Below are 12796 nucleotides of genomic sequence, written 5' to 3' on the forward strand. Positions count from 1 at the left end.
GTGGGAGGGCCTGTGCGATGGATGAATTGTGTGGTCATTTCTTGTGCATGCTTGTACGACAGTTTTCGTACTTATCCACATTCGTTTATTTTAATCATTGTTAGGGTGTTGATAACCTCGCCGTTGGGGGCCCATAAGATCACCAAACCACACACACACACACTATTTATGTTCAATGAGTGAAACCATGTCGTGGCAGGAACAACGTGGCCAAAAAATCACAGAACCACATTCGGCTTGAACTACACCGTACCGACACTGTATTTTAAAAGCGTCATTGGTCCGCCTGCGCAATTGACACCTTGCATCTGAAAAGTGGCAAAATCACGGTTCGTCAGACTACACTACTCGCCGGCCGAAGTGGCCGTGCGGTTAAAGGCGCTGCAGTCTGGAACCGCGAGACCGCTACGGTCGCAGGTTCGAATCCTGCCTCGGACATGGATGTTTGTGATGTCCTTAGGTTAGTTAGGTTTAACTAGTTCTAAGTTCTAGGGGACTAATGACCTCAGCAGTTGAGTCCCATAGTTCTCAGAGCCATTTGAACCATTTTTAACTACACTACTCGCCTCTATGCAGCTACTGTGTGTTCCTATAGTGCCTGGGCAACGGAAGACGTGAAGCTTTGTATGCCTCTGTGAGCAGTCTCCTTCAGCGAGGTATCGGACTTAAGAGGCCCATTGCAAGCAGTTCCCTTCGCAGTGTTTGCTCCATAGCGGTGTCTCCTGAAAACATCGATTACTTTCGGTCTTGAGATATCTATTGTCATTGACATGAGGGTAGCTCGTCTCCAGCCCCTGTCGAATAGTATCTTTCTATGATCACGGATTCCATGGCTGCGCGTGGTACGTCATTCCTTGTAGGCATGTTGCAGAGTCCGCATCGTTAAGTAAATAAATCAGGCAGTTTCATTCACAGAACGGTCGAGAGCGTGTCGAGCAAAATAGTCCTTTGTGCCATTCTATCACGGCTGCACGTCGATCCATTTTATTGCGTTGTTTCCTTACATCCGACTGGCGCACACACCTCACTACTGCCGTGGGTTGAATTAACGAAGGTTCACGTAACAGTCTGGTACCAGCCATAGAACATCTAGAGTGCTCCTTTGAGGAGGTCGCTAATATGTTTTTCGGTAAGGTTCGCCGCTCCTAAAATGTGTGTGTGCAGGGGTCGCTTGCATATTCTCTGTTGGAGTATAAGACTAATTCACATTCCCCCAGAGGCGTCTGACCTTACGAGGTGACCCGGCGTGTCTGCCTGCCGTGCTGGGCCGGCTGATGGAATAATTTGCGGCGCCTTCTGACCGCCGGTCATTACTAAGGCGGCGTCCGCCGGCCGCGTGGGAAATCAGCGGACCTCTCTGTCGACAACTTCGCCAAATGAAGCGGCCGGCGACTTCCACGGCACGCCGTGGCACCCAGCCAAGCTGAGAAAACTCCCACGCAGGGTCGCGCTTGATTAACTTCCGAGGCGAAGGAACAGGGGACGTGTGGAACTGGAGGCGTCCTGCGATGGTCCCATCATTCCCTCTAAAACACAACCTTCTCTACAACAGTGTTTTGACCGACTGAATCACGAGTGCCCATTTTACTTATTATAAATAAATTTAATTTTAATACTGAAACAATGGAAAATCCGGGATGGTGTAATGACCGTGTTATGGAAAGTGTAGATTGCTGCTCACCATACAGCGGAAATGTTGAGTCACAGATAACCACAACAAAAGGATTGTCAAATAAGTAAGCTTTCGACCGAAAAGGTCTTCTTCCGAACCAGACAACATAACACACTCTCACGCAAACACAACTAATCCATACTTGGTTAGTGTCTCTGGAAGTTGGTGTGTGTGTGTGTGTGTGTGTGTGTGTGTGTGTGTGTGTGTGTGTGTGTGCAAGTTCGGAAGAAAGCCTTTTTCGCCGAAAGTTCGCTTGTTTGAGAGTCTTTTTGTTGTGCTTATGTGCGACTCAACAGCTCTGCTATATAATTTTATTACTGGGTACACAAAAAGAACCTAATAATAAACTCTGAGCAGCCTGCGGGACGTCGAAGCGGAAAAAAAGTTTCTAAACAAGGTGGGAAAGGTATTGTTGCAGACCTGCTGCCATAAAACAAGTCAGTCGGCCACGTCCGCGTCGAAGTTTGTCCGTAAGCGAAAGTCCTTAGGTTTGTCCAACCGTGCGATATTGTCCAGGAACTTTCGAGAGCATGCGCCATTTATTCCCTCGATTTTTAGCGATGTTAGAGGCAGAAATTTCGAGCACCTGCTGTAGAGAATGTGATTTGAGTTAAAAAGAAATAGAGTGAAATTAACCACTGTTCCGAGAGTGCAACAAACACAGGCAAGGCGACCTGGCAGCTGTGAACTGTTACGTTAACGGAGCTATATATTTTCCTCAATAACAAGTTGTCGTGATATAGGGAACAAGAGTGGCAACGTTACTTATTCAACCATCAAGATAGATTCCGCAATATAAATTAAGAGACAAAAGGAGAAATTGGATAGAAAGTTAGTTTCCTACCTTGAGATATGAGTTATGTTGTTATTAACTGGTCTGGCAAGGTTCTGCCTAAGAATGAACTACATGTGCTTGCGCCTTCCAGAATACCGACAGAAGGCGTTGTTACTAATATCGAGGCTGGAACTGGTTTTCTGCATTACTAGCTGCAGATGAAATATGTACTGAATCAGTCAGGATCATAGCTTAGCTCAGCAACAAACCACCTAGCAGTATCTTAAAAAGATTTAAATTCTGATAAAGGCATTCTAATTCTTCAGGCAGACGAAGGCAGCAGTACAGTGGTAATGAAGAAAGAAAACTACTGCAATAAAATTCAGGACATATTAGAACCAGAAAGATACAGAGAGCTTCAGAGAAACCCAACAACTTCTGCTTTTTGGATAAGGAGTAGGATAATAAGAGCCTCTTCGATTTCTTCCGTTCACAAGAAAGGTGTCATTAAATCAGAATTGTTGCCACCAAGATTGCATGGTTTGACAAAAATTCACAAACCTGGCGTTCCATTAAGACATACTGTTAGCACTATTAATTGTCTGACCTGTGGGAGTGCCCAACACTTGGCCACTCTCCCACAGCCAGTTTTAGGAAAAACTAGTATTGTAGATTATGGTCATTTTATAAAAAAATTAATATCCTTCAGGTTGAGTCCAAGTGATATTACGTTCAGTTATAATTTTATGCCAGTATTTACTGTTGTTCCTCTTAATAAAGTGATGTCACACTTGAAAAGTATTTATGCAAATGACATGGCGCATTTCGTAAACATTGCCTCAGACCAACTTACTTTCGGTGATACAACAATTTATGATCGAATTTATGGTGTGGCTATAAAGAACCATCCAGCACAGTTGTAGTGACTTTTTAGATGGAAAAAATTGAAGAAACTGACTTTGAGATGACGAAGAAGAAATTCTCATGGTGGCGATACCCGAGTTATGTAGCGTCATGGAAAAAAAGAACGCTCAGAATTTTTAAATTTCTGGATGATGCTAATTTTAACATAAAGTTTGCTACGTAAAAAGAGAAAGATTGTCAAATTTTATTTTTGGATTTACTCAGGTACTTAGAAGAACAGATGCAGCTTTAGTGTGCAAAGTCTACAGAATGTCCACTCACGCCGAAAGATACATTCACGGAAATTACAGTCGCCATCCCAAGTGGAAAAGAGGAGTGATTGAAGTGTTGGTCGACCACGGTAGAAAAATCTGTAAATCCTCAGCTCTTGAGGTCAAGAGCGATGACTTTAACACCTATCTTCAGAAAGAAAGCTACTACGACAAAAAGAGAAATGGGGCACTGCATCAGTTATGCGAAGTGGTGCCCGTCTTTAGGGAAATATATTTCTTTTGTTGAGTTCTTGATAGATATGTTATAGCTCTAGAGTTCTGTGCACAAATTATAGTTCTGCAGACTTTTCCTAACAAAAAATTATGATTACAGTTTCGAATAGCTCACCAAGAGTTCCATAAAAACCTTAATGACATTTTTTTGTACAGGTGACGGTTTATGAGGTAACTGCAATAATGAGTTCTAGTCTCGGTCCGGCACAAAGGGAAGTTTCACACCAGCGCACACTCCGCTGCAGAGTGACAATTTCATTCTGGAAACATCCCCCAGGCTGTGGCTAAGCCATGTCTCCGCAATATCCTTTCTTCCAGAAGTGCTAGTTCTGCAAGGTTCGGAGGAGAGCTTCTGTGAAGTTTGGAAGGTAGGAGACGAGGTACTGGCAGAAGGAAAGCTGTGAGGAGGGGGCGTGAGTAGTGCTTGGGTAGCTCAGTTGGTAGAGCACTTGCCCGCGAAAGGCCAAAGTCCCGAGTTCGAGTCTCGGTGCGGCACACAGTTTTAATCTGCCAGGAAGTTTCATATCAGCGCACACTCCGCTGAAGAGTCAAAATCTCATTCTGGACGATAAAGTTTAATGGCAATGGTAGTCGAGTAGTTCACAAACGTATCCATTTCTGAAATACTTCCACCCTTGGTCCGAAAGCTAATGATCAAGCCCTTTTGGATGTCAGATAAATCGCTCCGCTTCCGCGTTACAACAACGATTGCACGGTTTCCGCGTCCCCACGACCCGGTTTATGTACACTCAATTACTGGTACTGTAACCTGCTGTCTGTGTGTGATTACTGCACGCTGACGTCGAAGATACACTACTGGCCATTAAAATTCCTACACCACGAAGATGACGTGATACAGACGTGAAATTTACCCGACAGGAAGAAGATGCTGTGATATGCAAATGATTAGCTTTTCAGAGCATTCACACAAGGTTGGCGCCGGTGGCGACACCTACAACGTGCTGACATGAGGAAAGTTTCCAACCGATTTCTCATACACAAACAACAGTTGACCGGCGTTACCTGGTGAAACACTGTTGTGATGCCTCGTGTAAGGAGGAGGAATGCGTACCATCACGTTTCCGACTTTGATAAAGGTCGGATTGTAGCCTATCGCGATTGTGGTTTATAGTATCGCGACATTGCTGCTCGCGTTGGTCGAGATCCAATGACTGTTAGCAAAATATGAAATCGGTGGGTTCAGGAGGGTAATACGGAACGCCGTGCTGGATCCCAATGACCTCGTATCACTAGCAGTCGAGATGACAGGCATCTTATCCGCATGGCTGTAACGGATCGTGCAGCCACGTCTCGATCCCTGAGTCAACAGATGGGGACGTTTGCAAGACAACAACCATCTGCACGAACAGTTCGACGACGTTTGCAGCAACATGGACTATCAGCTCGGAGACCATGGCTGCGGTTACCCTTGACGCTGGATCACAGACAGGAGCGCTTGCGATGGTGTACTCAACGACGAACCTGGGTGCACGAGTGGCAAAACGTCATTTTTTTCGGATGAATCCAGGTTCTGTTTACAGCATCATGACGGTCGCATCCGTGTTTGGCGACATCTAGGTGAACGCACATTGGAAGTGCGTATTCGTCATCGCCATACTGGCGTATCACCCGGCGTGATGGTATGGGGTGCCATTGGTTACACGTCTCGGTCACCTCTTTTCGCATTGACGGCACTTTGAACAGTGGACGTTACATTTTAGATGTGTTACGACCCGTGGCTCTACCCTTCATTCGATCCCTGCGAAACCCTACATTTCAGCAGGATAATGCACGACCGCATGTTGCAGGTCCTGTACGGGCCTTTCTGGATACAGAAAATGTTCGACTACTGCCCTGGCCAGCACATTCTCCAGATCTCTCACCAATTGATAATGCCTGGTCAATGGTGGCCGAGCAACTGGCTCGTCACAATACGCCAGTCACTACTCTTGATGAACTGTGGTATCGTGTTGAAGGTGCATGGGCCGCTGTACCTGTAAACGCCATCCAAGTTCTGTTTGACTCAACGCCCAGGCATATCAAGGCCGTTATTACGGCTAGAGGTGGTTGTTTTGGGTTCTGATTTCTCAGGATTTACGCACCCAAACTGCGTGAAAATCACATGTCAGTTCTAGTATAATATATTTGTCCAATGAATACCCGTTTATCATCTGCATTTCTTCTTGGTGTAGCAATTTTAATGGTCAGTGGTGTATGTTGTTGTCAGATTAATGTAACTGGACCGTGTAAAAGCCTCTAGCATCTACGCTCAAGTGTACGCAGCAACTACAAAAAGAAGCCTTAACATCCGCCTTAAGGAACACAGGAACAATTGTCGTCTGGGCAACACGGATAGTTCGGCAGTAGCAAATCAAGCACTGCGACCAGGTATCCATCTACTTCGTTTCACCGATAATATTTTATCAAGATCCAAACATAAGTATGCTACAAAGTGCACGGAAGTCGTATAAATCCGAAAGAAAAGAAAAAACAATAAAAACTTTAACACAATAAGAAGGTAATTTCCAGGAACAATTGCAAGCGATGTATATCGAATGCACGACTATCACGGAGCAAGATATCGATTTTGTTTACAACGATATGAACTACTACGAAATTGCGAGCGACGTGGATTTCGGTTATAGCGATGGCAACGACAAAAGCAACCCATGAAAGTTGTCCAATGACGACATGAAACGTAATTTCACTTACCTCACTCGTCACCGATGTCTTCGTGCTGGATAATTCCGCGTGATGTGTATGCTGCCGGCAGAGGTCTTTTTTTCCATAGGTGGGGTACACTCTATCAATATCTCTTAAGGAAACTGGTATAGTTCAAAATGGTTCAAATGGCTCTGAGAACTATGGGACTTAACATCTGTGGTCATGGAGTCCCTTAGAACTTTGAACTACTTAAACCTAACTAACCTAAGGGTATCACACACATCCATGCCGCCGGCCGGTGTGGCCGTGCGGTTCTAGGCGCTTCAGTCTGGAACCGCGTGCCCGCTACGGTCGCAGGTTCGAATCCTGCCTCGGGCATGGATGTGTGTGATGTCCTTAGGTTAGTTAGATTTAAGTAGTTCTCAGTTCTAGGGGACTGATGACCACAGATGTTAAGTCCCATAGTGCTCAGAGCCATTTGAACCATTTTTGAACACATCCATGCCCGGGGCAGGATTCGAACCTGCGACCGTAGCGGTCACGCGGTTCCAGACTGAAGCGCATAGAATCGCACGGCCACACCGGCCGGCAACTGGTATAGTCTCACAGGGATGTTTTATTCCATGTAAGCGCAAGTGGTGGAAATAGATGTATTGAAAAATATGTAATTCATGTCGAGCTGCTAGTCGTCCTTCTCTTTTGGTGGATGATTTCAGGGATTTCCGTAATCGAACGGTGTTCTGTGTGAGCACAGACAGATCATCAGAAGACACGAATTCGATGGAACGGTTTACAAATTCGTGGTGAAATCCCTCTTCCTTCAAAGATTTCCGTCCATCTGCAATGACTTTGGTGCCGGGCAACATGAAGTTGTTAATAAGATTCACGAAAGTTTGTTTAATTCTGGAATATACTTTCTCAATGAAACATTTTCTTGTTTCTTTTTATGCCTCCGACTACCCAAATCCGTTCAGTTTCGTCCTTGAAAAGTCGTCCTTTCCCGTATTTTCGGTTTGTTATCTGCCACTCATATATTTCCGCAACGTTTTTGAGGCCACCTATTCACAATTACTTAACACACCTCTCGACAGAAACCGTAGGTCACAAACAATACTAATCGACAGTCCAGTTTCTGACGCTGCGTTTTGCAGTATGTAACCTTTAATTCAGCAGGAAAGCAGGATGATGGTCTGCTTTATTGTTAGTTTAGAATTATCAAACCACGTGTTTTTCCATATGTTTCTTTTTCGACACTTGCTACAATACAACTCTAATGGGAACTCACAAGTTTGACACAGCTCTCCCCATAACAATCCAAGCAATTTCTAGTGTCGTGGTTCTGCTGCAGATGGTACTCCCAACAGAAGTCTAAACAATTTTCAACGGTACTCAACCTAGGTACCAAACCACGCCACCTGAGACTAACACTAGTGGAAACTTAGCTGCTTCGGTCATGTCTAAGAGACCGCTGAAAATAAATACTCTTTACCACTTCTTATGTGTCAAAGCTGTCGCTCGAAGTGAGATTTCTTACCGCAGATTATATCTCATCGCTGTAAGCAAAATCGATAGCTTGTATCGCGACAGTCGCGCATTCGATATATATCACTTGCAAGCGTTCTTGGAAATTACCAGAAAAATCCGCTTGCTTAGTTGGGTGGTAACGTGCTCGCCTCCCATGCAAGCGGGCCTGGGTTCGATTCCCAGCCGGTTGGATGTTTTCTGAGCTCGAAGACTGGCTTTTGTGTTGTCATCATCATCATTTCATCCTCATTACCGGCGCGCAAGTCGCCCATTGTGGCGTCGACTGAAATAAGACTTGCACTTGGCGTATGAACCTCCCCGGATGGGGTCTCCCGGCCAACGATGCCATATGCTCATTTCAATTTTTTTTTTATTTTTGTTTTTTATGCCAGCCAAATAAGCGTAACAGAACAAGTTTAGTGCCTCACTGATAAATCGAGCAAACAACGCACAACTCTTCCCCACAGCAAGTTCCAAGACAAACATCAATGCTACTCCGCAGTCTTAGGCAGCTGCTGATGACGTCACGAACCAGCCTTTACCTGTTCGACTAGTATGCAAACTGACAGCATCACAGAAGTGATAAGGACCTAGATCCTGGCAGCGATCTGCAAAATGCAGGCTTGATACTCTCCTTTAGAATCCAGACTTTAATAAAAATGTCAAGTTAGTGTCAATCAGAACACAGGGAGAAGTTGTGATCTAAATGACAATAGATTTATTCATCCTTAATATCACAAGACAACAAAAATTACTAAAGAAACGTCACACGAACATTATTATTTGACAAATGCTTTCACAAACAAGGGGTCTTTGGTGGACAAAGTGATCAGCTGGCGATCGACACACGACACTAACTGGAACACTAATCGCTTTATCTGACTTCATACACGTGAATCCGGGCTATGGCACAAAAACTACGCCACCATCAAGCATCTATACTCAACTATTCCAAAAAAAGAAAAATATGGTTCGAAAGCTGGCCCTGGGGACCGAGCAGTTCTAGGCGCTTCAGTCCGGAACCGCACGACCGCTACGGCCGCAGGTTCGAATCCTGCCTCGGGCATGGTTGTGTGTGATGTCCTTGGGTTAGTTAGGTTTAAGTTATCCTAAGTTCTAGGAGACTGATGACCTCAGAAGTTAAGTCCCGTAGTGCTCAGAGCCATTTGAACCATTTGGTTCGAAAGAACAGGGTGCTGAGAAACCTATATTGGAGCCCTACGCTGTAGCAGTGGATATTTACCCTTCTGCTGGTCGGGGCATCACACCATGATGCGTTCGGTGACTGAAGTCATAGACGGCTGCAATCTGTTATTAATGGCGTGAGCCCGAAAAATCCAAGTATGTGGTCTCGCGTTCGGGTAATTCAGAACACAGGTACTTCCCTATGAGCCTCTGGATCCCTGGTGGATTCCAGTGTGCAGGTGGACCTGTTTGCTGGTCTGCCAAACCAGTTTGACTCCGTACCATGCCTGTGTGTGATGGAATATGTCAAATGTTTAGACAGCCGACTCAAGACAAATAAGTACACCCACGCACCACTCGTTGTGTGTGCGATGCTAGAAGTAGTACCTCTGACGGTTCAGAAGGTGACTGGCACAGGCTTTAAGTGGCACACTAGTAAAGGACACAAATTACAGTTTAGGTAGAGACCTGCAGTTCTTTACTAGCGAAGTGCCAGTACATGAGTGATTTCTTCTCTTTCTGTCTGCTTCCTCCTCAGCTCGGTAGCAAAGCGCATTTACATCTTAGACTTCCCCCACTTTAGCACAAGCCAGTCACGAGCTGGAGCACGGCATTTGAAGCTGGGAGAGAGCCCTTTGCTCTGCATACACCGATTTGACGAATCAGGACTTTAAAGTTAATTGGGAGAAAAGGAAAACAAAGATTCAACTTCGAGGCCTCTTTCCCACACGTTTACACCGTGTCTTTTGCTAACAACATGACCAGGATGGAACCACAGCCTTTCATAAAAGCTTGTTATCTCTCCTGTTGCGTTCATTTCGAAGTTTCCAAAGAACGGCCATAAACCCGCTAAAAGCCTCATGCTTTCACAGATATGTTTTGTAACAGAGTCTGGACGTCTGAGCACCAGTGTCTTGCCCACGGAAATTCGCAGAACACACACAGATGTCCCTTCTGATTCCTGCCTAACAAGGGCCCATCCTCTGCTTTATTGCTGGTCTAAAATGCGCTGGCCATTGCAGCGGCGACTTCTCGGCGCTAGTCATTCTATCTGGATGTGGATGCCAATGGACTGGCACCAGCCAACGCGTCTGCACAATAAGACCGCAGAACTCGGCCGTCCGGAAATGTTTCCACCCAGGTCCTGCAGAAAAAACGTGCTTCCCTCGGCCCACCGTCGCCGTGCTTTTACTGCAGTCCTTTAAATTGGCACGCTATTCCTTTGAATGCAAGTAAAGCTTACCATTATTTCTTCCAGAGAGCATGCAAGCAAGAGCATTAACTATTGACCACCATTTCATCATGATGTATGAAGTCAAACTGCAATACACACCATATTCCGTAAGAACCTGAAGCAGCATACCACCGAATCAAAAGTGAGTGCCCTGCAATCTCTCAAACGATCATCCTAAAAGCAAAGAACACTTTGACACCAAATTACGCTATTCTCACACACTCCTCCCCCCCCCCCCTTCTGATGTCGTGTTGTAAACCCTATCTAATCGTTGGCAATAGAAAAAAGCTAACCGCAAGTAAAAAAATGATCATTTACTGTTTATGTGTACGATTTTTAAATGATTGAGAAAATTAACGATCCAGCCAAGTTTAAGATTTGTGGTGTAATATGGGTGTAATATGGCTCCTGGTGGCATGAAGAGTCTTCCCATCGTCATTTAGGAAAGATAACCGAAGTTACAGAAATGTGATGAATGAAACTTCAGTTCGAAAATGGTGCATCATACTCGTGTTTAACGGCAAAAGAACGGATGTTCATGATGGGGAACTATCATGTCGACCTTCACCTGTGACTGGAGAACTCACGTCAAGAAATGAGGAAAAATTCAACAGAATAGACATTTCACTAGTGATGAACTGAACTTGTGCTTTCCTCCAATTTCCTGATTATTCTTTTGTCAAATTGCTGGTGGTGATTTGGGCTAAAGAAATGTGTGTGCCATTTGGGTTCCTCGACTTTTGAAAGACGAATACAACAAACAACGAAATAGGGCTGCTCTCTGTCTTCTCAGTCGATACGACAAGGATGGTGAGTAGTCTGTGAGCATCATTGTTACTGGTGGCGAAACCTGTGCTTCGTACAAAAGTTCAAAAACAAAGCACTTCTCAATGGAATGTCATCATTCAAAATCCCCAGACTTGGATCCAAGTGACTAGTATCTTTTACCCAAATTGAAAGATTTTACTGGCGGGAAGCACTTTGGAACTGAAAAGAAATGAAATAGGACGTCAGTAACAGTTTCAACAACTTGCCGGCAGCTGAATATGCACAAGTCATTGAAAAGCTTGCGGAGCGGTATAACATATGTCCAGATTTGAACGGCAGCTACGTAGAAAAATAGCTAAAACCTGTTTTACACTAGCGACTGTCCGGTCAAAATCGACTACTCGTTGTGGTTTTGCAACGTCGCGAGTGGGATAGTGATGTCAGTAATCAACTGACTGTGCCGAGTGCGGAGCTCTTAAACATTGAGTATGCTGCACACTGCGCATGCTCAGAACCAGGAGAATGTGTCGTCGTGTGCCAACATCGGAAGCTAACGTATTCTCGCCAAGATCAGTGCTATTACAGTAATGAATCTTGTGTCTTCTTAACCTTTATTTTGTTGTTTGCTTTGTTCTCGTGACACATTGCAAAGATTGCACAAGCGCCTGGTATTTTTCCTACTAAACTGACTTAGCGTACAAAAAACTCAAAACAATCTTCGGTGAAATTAAAATGGGAGCTGCACTTTTAAATCCAGAGGAGAGCAGAGAGGTGAACAGAGTACACTGAAGGCCTTGGGGTGGGGGGGGGGGGGGAAGACATGTCTGATGATATGATAGACGAAGAAACAGGAGTGGATAGGGAGGCGATAGGGCATCCCCCAATAGAATCAGAATTTACAATATCTTTGGAAGAGTTAAGATTAAATAAGGCGCAATGGATGGATGACATTCGATTGGAAATTCTAAATCTTTGGGGAAATGGCAGCAAAACGATTATTCACATTGGTTTGTAGACTGTATGAGCCTGGCAAGTTACCATCAGAGGTTCGGAAAAATATCATCAATACAATTTCCGAGATTGCAAGAGCCGACAAGCGTGCGAATTATCGCACAGTCGGGTTAATGGCTCATGCATCCAGGTTGTTAACAAGAGTAGTATAAAGGAGAATGGAAAAAAATTGGAGATCTGTTAGATGACGATCAGTTTCCCTTTAGTGAGGGTAAAGGCAACAGAGAAGTAATTCTGACATTGCCATTGATAATGGAAGCAAGACTGAAGAAAACTCAAGAGTCAGGACAGGCTCATGGGATTTGTCGACGCGGAAAAAGCGTTTTCAGTGTAAAATGGTGCAAGGTGTTTGAAAACCTGAGAAAAATACGGGCAAGCTATACTTAAAGACGGATAATATACCATATCTTGTAACCTCCCCGCAAAATTTTGAAAAAAAAATGACAATAATTAAATGTAAATGGGCATCGAGCCAAGTGTAACTTCCCACCAAAAATAAAAGAAAACTCAATGATCACAAAATTAGTAAAAGCGTTGCGCCAAATGCTAATTAT

This window comes from Schistocerca nitens, chromosome 6 (genome assembly GCF_023898315.1).
Source record: "Schistocerca nitens isolate TAMUIC-IGC-003100 chromosome 6, iqSchNite1.1, whole genome shotgun sequence".
Lineage (NCBI taxonomy): Eukaryota > Metazoa > Arthropoda > Insecta > Orthoptera > Acrididae > Schistocerca > Schistocerca nitens.